Here is a 15,766-nt window from a genome sequence, read left to right as displayed (position 1 = left end):
AGGTCTCTCTAGCTTCATGACTTCTCTCTTCAGGTGAACAACTCAAGTTTCACTGTGAGGAGTTCAGGGCAGCAAAATAATGCCAGCAGCAACTGATCTCTCATAAAGCCAAGGCCTTGAAATAGCATGTCATCACTTCCATAACATTTGATTGGTCAAATCAAAAACAAAGTTAACCTAAATTCAAAGAGAGAAGAAAGTAGATCTAATTTTTAATATGAGAAGTAGCATATGCATATGGGCAAAGGAGGAGTTTTTACGGCTATCTTTGATGGTTACTCTCTAGAATCCAATAGTATTATTATAGAAAGGTGAGTTAATTAGATATCTTGTAAACAGTTAGGACCAGCTTTCAAGGAGCCAACATGGAGGACAGTTGAGGAGCCAACCTGTAGAACAATCAAGAGTCAACAGAGAGAACAATGAAGGCACATCACTGAGCATTATGTAAAGAAAAGAGGTACTACTTCCCCTAGATATGTATACCAATAATTGATATTCAAAGTGGACATCAATCTCCCTAGCCCATTTCCTTTCTGGAAATTCCTTGTATGTGACTTGTTTTCCTGTCTGATCCCCATTTAATCAATATTACCTGGGTGACTGTATTTGTAATCTTATTGGTTGGTCATGGTTTTGTCCCACCTCATGCCCACTTTGTAACTTTCCATTGGGTCTTATAGTTTTGTCCCACCTTGAACCCACCTCATCTCATGGCTTTGCTCCATTAAAAAACCCCTGGGAAAGAGGGTGCCAGGCAACCCACTTTCTGGTTCTCCTTCTGTCTCTCTTAGACTGAAGCTATTTTTCTCTCAATAAATTTTCCTACTCTTAACCTCCGTTGTTCCTAGAATTTATTCTTTGATTTTAGAGAACACAAACTCATGGATATCTAAAAGGTTTGGGAGTTACATCTATTCCCCCTATATCAGTATGACCAACAAGCAGATAGTTATAAAAGATTCCAGTTACAAAATAAATCAACATTAGAGAACTAGATATTTTACTAAATTTGTTTTAATGTAGTTAGGAAGATAAATAAATGAGCGACCTTGATTCTATATAAGATGATGCCATTGGGAATTTTGAATTCTAGTGACTTGGTATTTGTGTATGATGAAAGATATGGATCTAATTATATTTTGTTTAATTTTTATATGTGAATATCCAATTTTTTTCAACTCCATTTTACTCAAGTGTTCCATAGGACTATGATATAAGTAGGCCTAGTATGTGTATACACACAGTGGTTTGCGTTAGAAGAAAGGAATTTCAAGCTTTGGAAATGAAATCTTTTATAATGTGCAGTAAACCTTTGACCTAAAAGAACACATCTTTGTCTTACCAAACATTTTTTGCAGGGTGACATTGTTCTTATCTTCCAAGAGTGTTATACAAACATCCTTGAAATGATAAAATCTAGAACAGAGATAAAATCTACAACCTTTTAGAACTTTCAATGATAACAAATAGCTGGCTGCGTTATGCGTGACATAGGTCTGCCACCACTGATCTAGAAGAATGATTGCCATTTCTTCTGTTCTCCAGATGTACAGAAACATGCCTATCCCTGGAAGAATTATTTTCTAACAATATCCATCCTTTGATTCTACACTATCTTGACTTTTAGCAATTTTTCCTATGAGTGCACCAGTCTGATAGATTTGTCCTCTTTGGTCCCCTTTGGTCTTCTTTGGTATCAGTGACTCATAGAAGTCACCCCAAATCATCTTTCTTCTTAAAATAACTGAGGATAATGTAGTGGGGAGTAAAGCATCAGAAGCCTGGGAGAATCGGAGAGGAAGGCCAATTTACTATCAATTTCGAACAAAGTGGTGGCTGCATGCAGCTCAACCAAACAAACCTCCAGTGTTTCTAATCCACTTACAGCCTTATATTAGCAGCACGATCACCCTCACAACACCCTCTATTTTCATTTGGGGATCTCTTAATTGGATAGGCATAGCCACCATGCTTTTTGGTTAGAGTTGTAGGATAAACAACATTTGGGTTCTTCAAATTTGACATGTAAAATGTTGACTTTTAAAAGTTTTAACATGAGGCCTAGAAGAGTTTTCCAAGTTACATGGGTTACTGAAAGCATTTATGTAACTTCTGTTCAATGCATTTCTAACTCATTAGTAGATTACTATCATAAACATTGTAAAGCCCATCCAGGGCAAGAACTCAAGCAGTTGTAAGTGTCTCATTTTTGGTTTTTCTAAGAACTTTGTCTCTTCTCTTCAAATCTTCCTGAGAGAGCCAAATCTCTTTCATTTTAACCAGGACACACTGCAGAAACCCTGAAAGTATCTGGAGTTGATGGTTTTGACTGTAGGAAGGGACAAGTGAAAAGAACTAATTATTGTTCGTGTACCATGGCAAGCTCTTTGTGCTTCACTCACTGTTTCCTTTCTCAGGTGAAGTAACCAAAGTTCTTGGTCCTAACAATCATGAATTTCCCCATAATCTTCCACAATGCATCTCTCTTTGTCAAAAGGTGGCAGAACTTTCTGCCACCAAAGCCCAGGAGGAATGTTGTACTCATTATTGGAAGCAGCAGCTTACCAGATGAGATGTTTATGTTCCCCTTTTAAGTTTATTAGTAACAACTGGGACACCATTTGGGTGCTTGGTTTTTCACTGACTTCCTTGTACATGGCCTGAAACCATTGCTCCAATTTCTTTCAATCGCAAGGCTATAAAGTAGAGAGCCTATTACTGCTCAGTTGATCATAGATGAACTTCCCATTACTCTCATTAATTTTCCCTTAGAGCCTAATCCCTATTCTTGAAGGAAACAATGCCTCTGTCAATATCTGATTTTCATGATCAGGACTGTCAGGGAAAGGAAGAATTTAAATTTTATCCTACTAACGAGTTATGCCACCCTTCTTTCAGGAGCTCAGAAAACAGAGAAATATAAATACAAATGTAAACCTTTGCATAAGAGGCAGAGGACTGTGACATTTGCAGAGCTAGCCATAGTCACAGGGTTAGTTCTTATCCTGCTCCCAGGGCTCAATGACTGTGAGGTGGCACAAAGAGGATCAGATGTCATCTGCACATGTAGTGCAGTGTGTTGCGTTACAGGAGACAAAGACTGGATGAGGGAAACCAAATCTTTTACAGCAGAAATCACAGCTGCCATTTACACCAGAGGAAATATGGTTTCGTTATACTGGAGAGTAATAACAAAACAACCAAATACCCCAAACAAAAACATAACAAAACTTGCCTTTTGCTGCAGATGGACACACTCTCTGTCTTCTGAGGGTGTTTGCTGAGATTATAATGCATAGAAGAGAGTTCAGAGAGGAAATATAGACAGTCAGAGCCTCTCTACAACACTATGCTGTAATAACACATTAGAGTCTGAGCTCTGCATCCTTCTGTCTCTCTGTCTGTCTGTGTGTCTCTGTGCTTGTCTATTAACCTGCCTCCTACGCGTTTACTCTCCCACACAGTTATACACAGAGACTAAATGCTGAAGTGTTTTTGAGATTTCTTATAGCTTCAAAATAATTCCAAAATTTTTCAGTAACATGGGATATTCATTTGGTTTGATTCTTAGAATTTCTTCAATAGTTTATAGAAAATTCCCTACTTTTTCTATAATTAATAGTAGAAAATGGAAAAAAAATCTCGCCGTATTAGTAAGTGTATAAGAAGAACAACTAAAGAATAAATGGGAGACTAATTGGTGGCCACACTGAAAGTCCCAGAATTGGGAAAATTTTAGGTAGCCAAGTACATATCATGCTGAGGAAATAAGCCGGAATAAGAAAGTTCAGAGAATATCTGAAAAAAGAACACAATTTGAGTTAAATTTATAAATGAAAAGAAATCCAGTAAGTTAAGATGATAGAGGAGGAGTAAGGGTAAAGCAGCCCTGCTTCACCGAGCAAGATAATAGTCTGCTCAGAGTATTCTGGACCCTGAAATTTTAGAGACTAAAGATTTAAGGTGCTATAAAAGAATGAATTGTAGTAGTTGGCATAGCAAGGATGATTAAGGGTATCAATTGAAGCCTATTCAATGTAAGAGAAATCTGACATGTTTCAGAGATGGTCATAGTCAATACTATATTTGGAAGAAGGAAGAATTCTCAGAAATATTCAATACAGGATCCATTCAAGTCCTGTGGAAGTGAAGGTCTTTGGGACAGTCAAGTATTTCACAGGACATAAACATCTGCTCTAGTGGGAGGTAACAGATTTAGCCCTCTCAGATTCATCCTGAAGATATATGGTGCATGAGTTTAGAAAAATACCTATTATTATATTATTTTTATTGTATCATGAATATTCATAGCATCATATCATAAAGAAAAATTTGTGCCAAATTAGAATTCCAGCACCAATGAGCTTATGGAAGAATATAATATTCAGAGGAACAGGAAAAGAAATGTAATATTCTGACTTTCAATTTTTATTTAAGATTAACGCTGATGGCTATTTAAAGCTAGCCTCATTAGCAGAAAAGCAAAATGAGGTACATCAGTATAGGAGGGAAGTACGTTATGAATTCAAACCTTATATTCAATGGGCCTATTTATTGCACAAATATGATTAAAATGTAATTATTATCACTTATAATTATGCTTTGCAGTCAGGTCTTGCTTTTCCTTTTCAAAAATGCATACATATAATGTGAAGAGATGTTGGTTAAGGCCAGTTTAATTATTCTTTCAAGAATAAATATCTTTGTATGCTCTCACTGAGGGTGTACACATATTCCTTCTGCATCTGCTTTGAAAATGGGAACAAAAGGGGCTAAGTGTAGAAGATAATACAAGACATAGTCCTTCTTAAACTGCATTTTGCATCACAAGCATAATCTCATGATGAAATACATTTCATTTGAGCTTTGCTTTCTCAGAAGTCACCTACTATAATTGTATCAAATTATCCTGCCTGTGCAGTCTATCTTAGAACACAATCCACACTAATTTGAATCTGTATTATAGAAGCCAGGCATCTCTGGAAGGTAGGCTTGCCCATAAAAAGATTTACATTGTATTGCCTGCCACTTGCATAACAAATCAAATCTTCTGCTTTGAGATGCAACTTTGGTATGGTTTCTTATCTTTGTATAGACTATAGACATGATTAGACAACATGCTGTGGACTGACATTGAATTTTAGAAGTGTACTTCAGGTTTAACTTTATTGGCAGCATCTCTAGAGAAATTATCAATTGAAGATGCATTTCAGGTAAGTAGTAATGAAATAGCTAACATTTTTCAATTTGTTTTTACTTAGAAAACATGAGATAAGCATTTATATACAATTTCTTATTCAATACTTATCACAATCCAATGAGGCAGGTAATATTATCTACCCTTTCCCTTACATAGATGAGAAAATGCAAGTTTAAAAGGTTATGTAACCTGCTTGAACTCATGAATCTGTTAAATGATATTATCAAGATTTAGGCCAAGTTCTCTCTGACCCTGCAGCCCAAGTTCTTCATCACCTTGAAAAACACCCAAAACATATTGTGGGGTTCTACAAAGAAATAAGCCTAAAATTGATTAGAAAAAGAAAATGATATGAGATGTAGTTAATTACATTTGATAGAGCATATTAATAATAAAGAAGTTTTCTGCTATACTCTCCCAATTTGGAAATTCATCTTATCTAGAAGCAGGACTCACAGAGCACATAGCCAATCTGGGAAGCTGCTCTGCAAATACAGCCTGCTGCTTTCCAGTGAGACCTAATACTGTATCTAATATGGCTTAGCGAGAACATCACTGTTTTCAGAGTCTTATACATTGTTATAATTCCAAGGGTGGCATCAGTATCTCAATATAATATCTTTATAACAACATTATTTTGTTAGAAAAATAATAATATTGAAAGCTTAAGAGATACCAAAACATATTTATTTATTGAATTTATTAAATTTATGAATGTCATTGAATGTAGAGGAGTCCTTAGTCACTTAGGAATTCAATACATGTTCATCAGAAATCACATTTTAAAAAATCTTGCAAAAATAATTTATTCAATAAAATGTTTAAATAATCTATATGATAAATGTAAGCATTATTTAAAAAGTTATGTTATGTTATTTAATTATGCTTAAATATATCAGCTTTCTATGAAAATAAAATGGACTCTGCTCACAATTTTGTTTATTTGTTTATTTATTTTTGGTACCGCAGATCGAACTCGGGACCTTGTGGTTGCGAGGCAGGCACCGGAACCACTGAGCTAAACCCCTGGCCCAAATGGCTAAGTTAGTATTCTTTGATACCAATATTGCTTTACATAAGTGCATCCTGTTTCTAGGAGTTTCACAGAGGAGCAGAAAATTGTTTCACTTTCCAAACAGAAAGAAGCAAACAAAAGTTCTCAAACTCAAATTCCTTTTATTAAGAACACTGGTTTTCTACATAATTAAAGCTTTGGAAGTGCTATTACCACCACCACCACCCCACCCTACCCCATCACAACAGTACAGGTACTATCTGCTTCTACTCTGCTAAGGTAAGGCGACATTTCACAAGGGCTCACTTTTCAGTCTGGGCTCTTATGCGCTCTTTCACCTTTTAATCACTGTCAGACTCTTCTATTTTAAAATTCTCCCTTTTCTCAACTGCCAGCACTTCGCCAGCTCCTGTTGTCTACCTCATATCTCTCTGCTGGTCTCTCCTTCACACACTCAGTCTCCTCCTCCAGGCATGGGTGGGTGGTGCCCAGCGCTCTCTCATAAATAAATTCCAGCTATCGAGATCCTCTATTTATTTGTGAGAACTAATTGTAAGTTTCAACTTTCCCCTCAACTATCACTCAATACATCTTTTTATAAAGTTGTTTTAATACCATTAATTATTAGTATGTACTTATGATCTTTATTAAGAAATTTAAACCAGGCATAAATTGTATGTATTTACAGTTATTTAGATTTACTTATCTGATTAGCAGGCTTTTTCATGCTAGAAAGAGTACTATTAAACCTCTTTCTTAAGTTGTTTTGATTTTTTTCTACAGATTAGCTAAGATGAAATTTTGAATTTATATAAGAGAATAATGGGGGAGAAGATAGCTTACATTAACAGTTTTGGATTACTGAATGTATTTTTCTCTTATTTCATATAGGAAAACAAGCCAGTGGTAGAATTTTTAATTCCTAGACTTCACTACTGATGTCTAAAATATTTTAGTCTTTTTTTCCCATTTCTGTTTTTTTTTTTTCTTGTTAGCATACGTTTGCAGTACATAATGACTGCATTCCTCATGGGGAGTTGGTATACATGTATAACACATCTTCATTCCTTTTTTTATTGCCTCCCTCCTCCCTTCCTCCCATTCCCTCCATTTCTTGGCACTCCTCCCTTTTGAAAAAGATCAAGCTCCCTGTTTTCTATTATCTATTTTTATTCTCCTTTTCATTTATGTTTTTGATTTCTCATATAAGAGAAACCATGTGATATTTAAGCTTGTGTGTTTGATTTGTTTCACTTAACTTTATGATCTCAAGGTGCAACTATTTTCTTACAAATGACTCAAGCTTATCCTTCTTTATGGTACAGTAGTACTCTACTGTATATAAACATCTCACTTTCGTTATCAATTCATTTGTTGAAGGGCATATAGGCTGCTTCCAAGATTAGCTATTACAAATTGTGCTGCTGAAAACATGGGTATATACATATGACTGTAATATGATGTCATTAACTTTTTTGAGAAAATACCTTACAAGGGGACTATCATGCTCCAATAGAATTTCTCCTTTTAGATTTTTGGTGTTTTTGATTTTTATACGTATTTATTTTTCTTGTAGAAGCTGGTACTGTATTTTAAAGGGCAGGAATTTGATTTTTATTCCTTTCTGATGATATTTTCCGTTCATAAATTTCCTTCGTCTCCCACTTCCAAACATTAGCTTTTCCATTCTTTGAAGCACATGTTTTATGAAAACATAAGTAGGTTCATGTGGTCATCACTTCAAATACAGACAGAAAATTTTTAATCATTACAATCAGTGTTCAACCCAGAAATGTTGATCTTAAGGTGTAGAAAACATTTTTTCATTAAAATGATGCATGCAATTGGAAGTCTCAATATTATAAAAGTGTCATTTCACATTAAACTTATTTATTTTTAATTTATCTCAAACAAAGTTTTGGTAAATAATACGTGTTTCAAAAATTGCTAAAATGGGGCGGGATTTAGCTTAGTGGTGCCACAGCCTGCCTTGCAAGCACAAGGTCCTGAGTTCCATCCCCGGTACCAAAAAATAAAAAAAAAATTGCTAAAATGATTGTAAACTTTTTCCTTTGGATTATCTATTACTATTTCTATTTTCTCTTTTTTCAATCATTATATATAGAAACACTTGTCACTACGCGTAATTTGCTAATTTTCTATTCTCTCACATGCCACTTTTAATAGTTTTATGGAGTATGTTATATAGTTTTAAATATTTTTGTGGACAAATCTTTCATTGTTTTTTAAAATTTTATTTTATCTAGGGAAAGGATTGCTCATGTCAAACTACATAAACAATTTCCTATCATTTCTCCCAAAAGTTGATTTCTTTTCTTTCATATTTAATGTTTTAATCCATCCAGACACTTTGTGCATGTGTGTGTGTGTACACATTCACGAGAATGTACAGTGTTACATAGATCTCTAACTTGATATCTATCTTTGACATCATTTTCTAAACATTCCATCTTTTTCTTGATGATTTTAAAGATAATGCTACTAGCAAAATTGCTTTATGTGCATAGTTCAATTTCATGCTCCCTACTGTCTTTTACTGACCTCGTTTTATTTCTGTGTACGTATTACTGCTTTGCTTGTTTATCTTTGCAGTATGATTTTTTTTTACAGAGAACTACTTGTTGATTTTCTGTCACTCTCTACTACTAGGAAACATTTGACAGGAATAAGATATTTGAGGATGTCAGAGCTACTGAGTCTGTTCCAGGAGCTTTAATAAGTGAAGTCCAGAGACGCTGTCAGAGTCTCACCCAATGCAGAATTATCTTAAACAAAACGTCAGTAATACATCTTTATGCGAAATTCTTTTCAAAGACAAACTAAACAAAACAAAGAACAAACATAATTAAACAAAACAGTTTTTCATGTGCAAGCAAAACCCTTTTAGATTTGATTTGAAATTCTTTAATCTTATGAGCTGATTTGAATAATTTAAAAATTAGTTAAAGAAAATTAAGAATAGACTGATGTTGACCATTTAGGATAATGGACTCCTCATACATTCTGTTTCAAGAAAGCTGTATTTTTTTTTCACTTAGAATTTATACATTATCATCAGACTAGAATATTACAGGATTTACTGTCATTGTGAGTTGAATTTTTTTTTAATTTTCACTCTCTTTTCTGTTATGTGTATCCATGAAATTTTCTAGTGGTTATATCTTGTGTGTATGAACATCAAACTCATCAATTTTTCTGTGTTGACATTGTACACAATCGTTTTTAGATCTTTTCTTTATCCTAAATTTTACAATTTAATGTCTGATTATTTTTCTTAGGGTACACAATCATGTTTTCTGCAAGAGTGATTATTTCTGATCATTCTCACATCTCAAGTTTGTATTAGTTTATATAATTACATTAACTAAAAACTCAAGGAATAGTAATAAAAACATCTTTGTCTTGTGTCTCACATTAACAAGTGACACTAATATTTTATCTTCAAATATCATTAACTATATTTTGTCTATGTTTCTATTAGATACAGATAACTAATTTTTTTCTGTACCCAGAGCATCAACTACGTTTTTTAAAATTAATTTTATTGGTACATTTTAGGTATACAATATAATGACATTCATCATTGGAAATTTGCACCTTTACATAATCTCTCTTGGTTCTTATTTTTTCCCCATTCCCCTGCTCACCCTTCAACCCCTCCATCCCTCCCTATTTAAAAAGACTTTGCTTCCATATTTTCATTTTGCCATATTAATTCCATTCCCTTCTTTCCTTTCCCCTATCCCTCCCACTTCCCCTTCCCCTTTGCCCCTTTTCTTCCTATTTTACATTATCTATTATACCTTTTAGTCCTTATTTACACTTTCAGTTTTTCACACTAGAGAAACTATTTGGTATTTACACATGTATGTCCTATTTATTTCACTTAAGAGTATCTCCTCAATGTGCATCCATTTAGCTATAAATGTCTCTAATCTCTCATTTTTTATGGCTGAGTAGTACTCCATTTTATTAAAAAAAACACATTTTCTTTATCCAGTCTCTAGTTGATGGGCAATAGCAGCATAATTTGTAATATCAACTACTTTTATAATAAAATTTCAATCGGAAAAACAATGTATTATCTCTGAGAAAAATATCTTGGTAATTATTATGGTGTAACCTGGTTAGTATAAAGTGAGAAGTGGGAGAAACCTAACTGACCTAGCTATTCTATTGACACTTTTAAAATTGATTGCAGTAACAATTTCACAAAAGTTCCTTTCTCTTTTTATCCATGCATTTATATTTGCTTTCTTAGACCCTTAAGTGCTTTTAATGTTATTCTTACTTCAACACTAATACTAGTACTGCTAGCTAACACCTGAAAAGGACATATAATGGGTTGTTTTGTACACATTAACTCGTTTCTGCCCCATGATACCTTCATGATGTAGATATTATTTTCATTGTAAAGACAATAAAAATAAGGAGCAATAAAGATAATAATTTTCTCAATGTCATAGAACTGATAATTCTCTATAATGGAAGATAATAGTGAAGGTGACATTTGAATCAAATATCACTTAACACTCCTCTCCCCTGAAATCTCTAATAATGAATACCTCTGTTTCATTCCTGCGTAGAGCCAACAGAAATGAATTCTTGTTTCTCTTTTGTTTGTTTTGCACGCTTTCTTGTGCTTACTAATGCTTTGTGTTTGTTATGTCTTTTGGATTCACCACTGAACATTTCTGCTCTGTTCAGAGCAATATCCAGGACAGAGCTGGATGATGGCACTGGTAGCACCTATGTGGCATTAAACTAAATCACTTATTCAGTATATTCTGGGATAGTTCCTTCTATAAAGCTTCAGTTGTTTTGTGCCCATTTTCCTATAGATACTTGATATTGCCAGCTAATTTTGTGAGCTACTCAACATTCTTTCATCAGATTTATTTTGTTCTTCTATTGGCTGGTGATGCTTTTTCAACTTTTGTTCTAGGTCTCCAACAGAGAGGTAGTTTTACCAGGGAATGAATCCATCAGATACACATAAAGTAATGTAGAGAATGTCAAAGGATTTTTGGCATAGCCATATCAGAAAGTAGTCAAAATATTGCTTAAATGCCAAGATGGGAATTCTGCAACAGGGCAAAAGCTAATCAAATCATTGCCTGTGGTCACCTGGTATCAACTGCTCATTTGCAGGGATAACTTTTGGGAATTGAGTTGCTCCTATCAGAGAATAGTAAGATGTGCATGAAGAGTTTATGGATTTAGAGAAAAGGCAACTGTTTTGAACATCAATGGATAGGTTATAGAAAGAGAATGACAAGTTAAAATCCTTGAATTCTATGCTCAGAGCACTGACTGAAATCCAGGGAGTTTCTAAGATCAAGATAAAAGAAGCTCTCATCTTTGGTTGCTACAGGGACTGAGCTGAAAAATAACAAAATGTGGTCATAGAAATAGGAAAATTAGAATATCGCTTCAATTCGGAGCTTTTCCTTGTATCATACAAAAATTATATAATTGGTAGAGAAAGAGTATTGGAACCTTAAATATTAATTTCCATTGATAGTTCATTGACACTGATGAACATATAAAGAATCCTAAAGGCACCCGCAGCCCCTTACTAGGGTAGGGATTCCCTACAGAAATAGAAATGCACAAATCTTTTACAGATGCTCAGATACAGGCATTAAGCCCATACTAATCTATTTTTCCCATTGGGAGGATTTTTTCCTAAGAACTACCAGATTACTTGTGGAGCTGGTGGAGCAAAATAATTTCATTATAAGTCAAGTTTTCTCTTATGCAAGTATAGGTTATGAAGTTTAAAAATAGTTTCACATTGCCTTAAATAAGAATCTACCAGATGAGAAGTGGATGTTGGTTTGCCTAAGTGATAAGGAATCTAAAAGGAACTGAGGAATTAATGATTAATGGAGAAATTAATAAAATGGATTTTGGTTGTTTGGGAAAGCACAGAAGAATTTATTAAAATGGGCTCAGAACATGAATACTTACACAGGCTACCTTCTGGACACTAAAGCAGGCTTACAGTAACTAGATGAACAAGAGAATTTGCCCACCTCAGGCAGCTCCCTTTCATAGCCACACTTTGGGCCAAAATGCATATGATGGAAAAGACAAAGGCTATTTGTTACAGTTTAGATCTAAAATGTCCCCTCAAAATCTCGTGTGTTCAGAGATGAGGAGACTGGGTCATGTGAGCACTATTTTCATCAATGGATTAAACTATTGCTGAGTTCATAGCTGAGTGTGCTGTTAGGGGGTGGTGTCTGGTTGGAGGAGATAGGTCACTAGTGGTGTGACCTGGAGGAATGTATTCGTCTCCTGGCTCCCATGTAGCTGACCTTCTGGCCATTATTTTATTTCCGTTGTTAATTTTTTGCTTCTCAGCCAAATCTCTTTCTTCTCATTTCTGTTCTTTGATATTTGACTAGAAATTGGCATAGTATACATTAGCTTTGCCAGTTGCCTTCTAATTGGTTTTGGCCAGTAGAAAACATTACAGGTAGCTGTAAGAATGAAGGAGGAAGAGGAAATTTCTTCAAATTTTATTTGGTCTTGGCTTCCTTTTTACTTTACTGGTAGCAGTAGCAACTTGTTTGGTAGCATGTTTACAGTTTCTCAGTATCTACAGAACCAGCCTCAGCATACTCCTGCAGCTGTCCCTGCAACTGTACTCACATCTGTCTTCAGAGTTCAGAGCTCTAGGATCAGGGATGAGAGACACCAACACACGCTGCCCTCTCTCTGGGCCCCGAGCTTCCCCTCTATAGAACTCCACCTCAAAGTTTGTACGCTTAGACCTCCACCCAGAGTAGAGCAGATGCAGTTGGTAGATCCTCCTTTCATATTAACATAATTTTTCTTTTTCAATTCAATACCTAATTACCAATTGTGTATTTAAAATTATTCCTGTTAAAGTAACTGATTTGGTTTTGTTTCTTACTGAAACCTGACTGATAAAAACTCATTCCTAGGGAATACTATGCAAAAGTATGTCAATGCTACCATGAATTTCTGTTCTGGCTGATTTAAGTCATACTTGTGAAAAGTGAGTCCTTTCACTTGTGTGTCTACATGAAATATATTGACTCAGAGAACAAGAAAAAAATCCAAATTCATAATCCAATTTCAATTGTATTTTCAGTTTTTACAATCAAAAAGTATAACAAGGATGCTTATGATTGATTCTTTTTATTTTTTCATTATTTGAATAATTTATAAAATGATTTCTGCCTCAGCCAGGGTCCATATAAAAGAGATTAAGTAATTGAGTGGGATAATTTGAAAGAAAATTTCTACAAAAGCTAAGGTAAGGAATAGAGACATCAAAAGATGTAATTCATTACCTCAGTGCCAATTACAGTGGAGGAACCTGCTATCCCCTTTAGATCTTTAAAGACTGAAAACTATTGTGGGATCTTTGTGACCAGAGTCACCTGTCAAAAGCTGTGACCTTTGGCAGAAGTATACAGTCAATGTACAGACAAAAAGCAAGGGAAATAAATTGCCCTTCCTACCTCTGATCACCTGCCAGGGACTCCCATTTACAGGGCTCACCTGGAAAATCAAGGACAAGGGAACCACTTCATGCAGTTCACATAAATCAGGCTTTGGGGTGTCTGATAAGGCAGGCTGGTGAGGGGAGTAGAGGATCTAGAAAAGAGAGTGGGGATACTTTGCACAAAAGGGTTAATTATCAGAATAACAAAAATGTGTTTAAGAACAATAACACTTTTAAGAAGAAATCATTTTGAACAAATGAAAATACAGTGAAGGCATGGAGGGAATAAAATGGGTGGAAGAGTATATTCACAGAGAATTTCTGAGAGTGCAGAAGTTAAATATCAAAGAGAAACATGCCATATCGAAAAGCATGAAAGGAATTACAAATATAAGCATTCTAAGTTAAATTTCTACTTTTAACAATAAATACAGCTTCTATTCTTACCAAACTTCATCTTGATTCTGGAAAGCATTTCATTTCTAAGTAGCAGAAAAAAATACTGAAACCCTCTGACAAATTTCTCTATACACATATAACATGCATATATATGTATGTTTTAACATTTCAAAATGTAATATGTGATAAGTTGCAGAACATTTATAATTAATTAAGATGTTTCACAGCCTTCTAAAAGAATATTTTCCATGATATCTGACTGCATAATGCTACTCATGATTTATTTATAGACCAATAATGAAGACATAGCTAATCATCATAATTAATTGGTATGTTTGTGCTTTGGGGCCTAATCACAAAATCTTTCACATGCTGGCTCAAAGTGAACCTGGCTACAGGGAAAACATTTAAGATAAACTCTGCTTATTGTTTTTAAAATACAGTTCCACCGTATTGATTTATTTATTAACTATTTTTGGTTATGATTATACAATGACAGGCCAAGTAACCCATGTGGTCAATTCAACATTAAAACAATTTTCTTGAATAAACAAGCAAACAACCAAAAAAAAGAATCATGTTTGTTGTAGTACATAAAAATTTAGTTGTTTATGTTACTTATTATACTGTATTATTGTTAGATACACTGTTTATGAAAATTTTGAAGTCACAGCAGACTTTTCAAATTTATGTGCTAATTTTCCTGTATCTTATTTATATGAAAAGTAATTTTAACTTGTTTTTATGAAAGAAATGAAGATTTTGTTTTGCCTATTTTGTTGTAGCTATTGGGAATTTTGGAGGAAGATCCTCAAGTACTGGCTTTCATTTTTGAATATTCAAATAATAAAAAATTTCACAAAAGAAAAAGAGGGATATCAATTTTTTTTTGTAACAAGTAGAGGCCAACTTGGGCTAGAGTTAAGGTGGTCATTATCCTCGGTTCATAGGCAGCAGGTCTGACCTAGAAGAGCAGGCCATTATTGATACTCTCCTTGGGCAGTCTCCCCTACTGAGGGAGAAGGACATAATGGACCCATGTGTGCCTAGTTATTCTTTTTCAGATGTATAAATTTCTGGATAGGCATGGTGGTACATGCCTGTAATCCCTATATTCTGGGAGCTAAGACAGAATGATGGCAAGTTTGAGCCTAGCCTGGGCAACTTAGTGACTTACTGAGATCCTGTCTCAAAATAATAGAAAAAAATAATAAAAAGGCTGGGGGTATTGCTCAGTGTTATGGCCCTGGATTCAATCCCTTGTAGTGAAGGAAAAAAAAGAAAAGAAAAAGCATAAATTTTTTAGACACTCCACTTTCCAAAGATTAAAAATTCAGAGAATTAGAGTGAGGACCAGAGTTTTATTGACTGATTTCTTTTCAAAGGGGAACTAGGAATAAAACATTTACTTCTGTTGAAAAAAAAAAGACAAAAATGTTTTTGATGTCTTTCTTCAGGCTAAGTGATCCATTAAATACTTAAGTATTAAACATCTAATGTAGTATGTTTATTAGTAATCAAATGACCCATAACATACTGGTACCCAAAGGAGAAAATAAGGATTTAGGTGTTAAGATTTCTTCCCTGTGATAGTTATTCCAGGTTAAATTGGGATTAAAGGAGATAAAAGGAGCAAGGGCTCTGA

Source organism: Heterocephalus glaber, unplaced genomic scaffold, assembly GCF_053883595.1.
Source record: "Heterocephalus glaber isolate CG9 unplaced genomic scaffold, H.glaber_assembly_v1.0 deba00001523, whole genome shotgun sequence".
NCBI lineage: Eukaryota > Metazoa > Chordata > Mammalia > Rodentia > Bathyergidae > Heterocephalus > Heterocephalus glaber.
Note: the sequence above shows the minus strand (reverse complement) of the source record.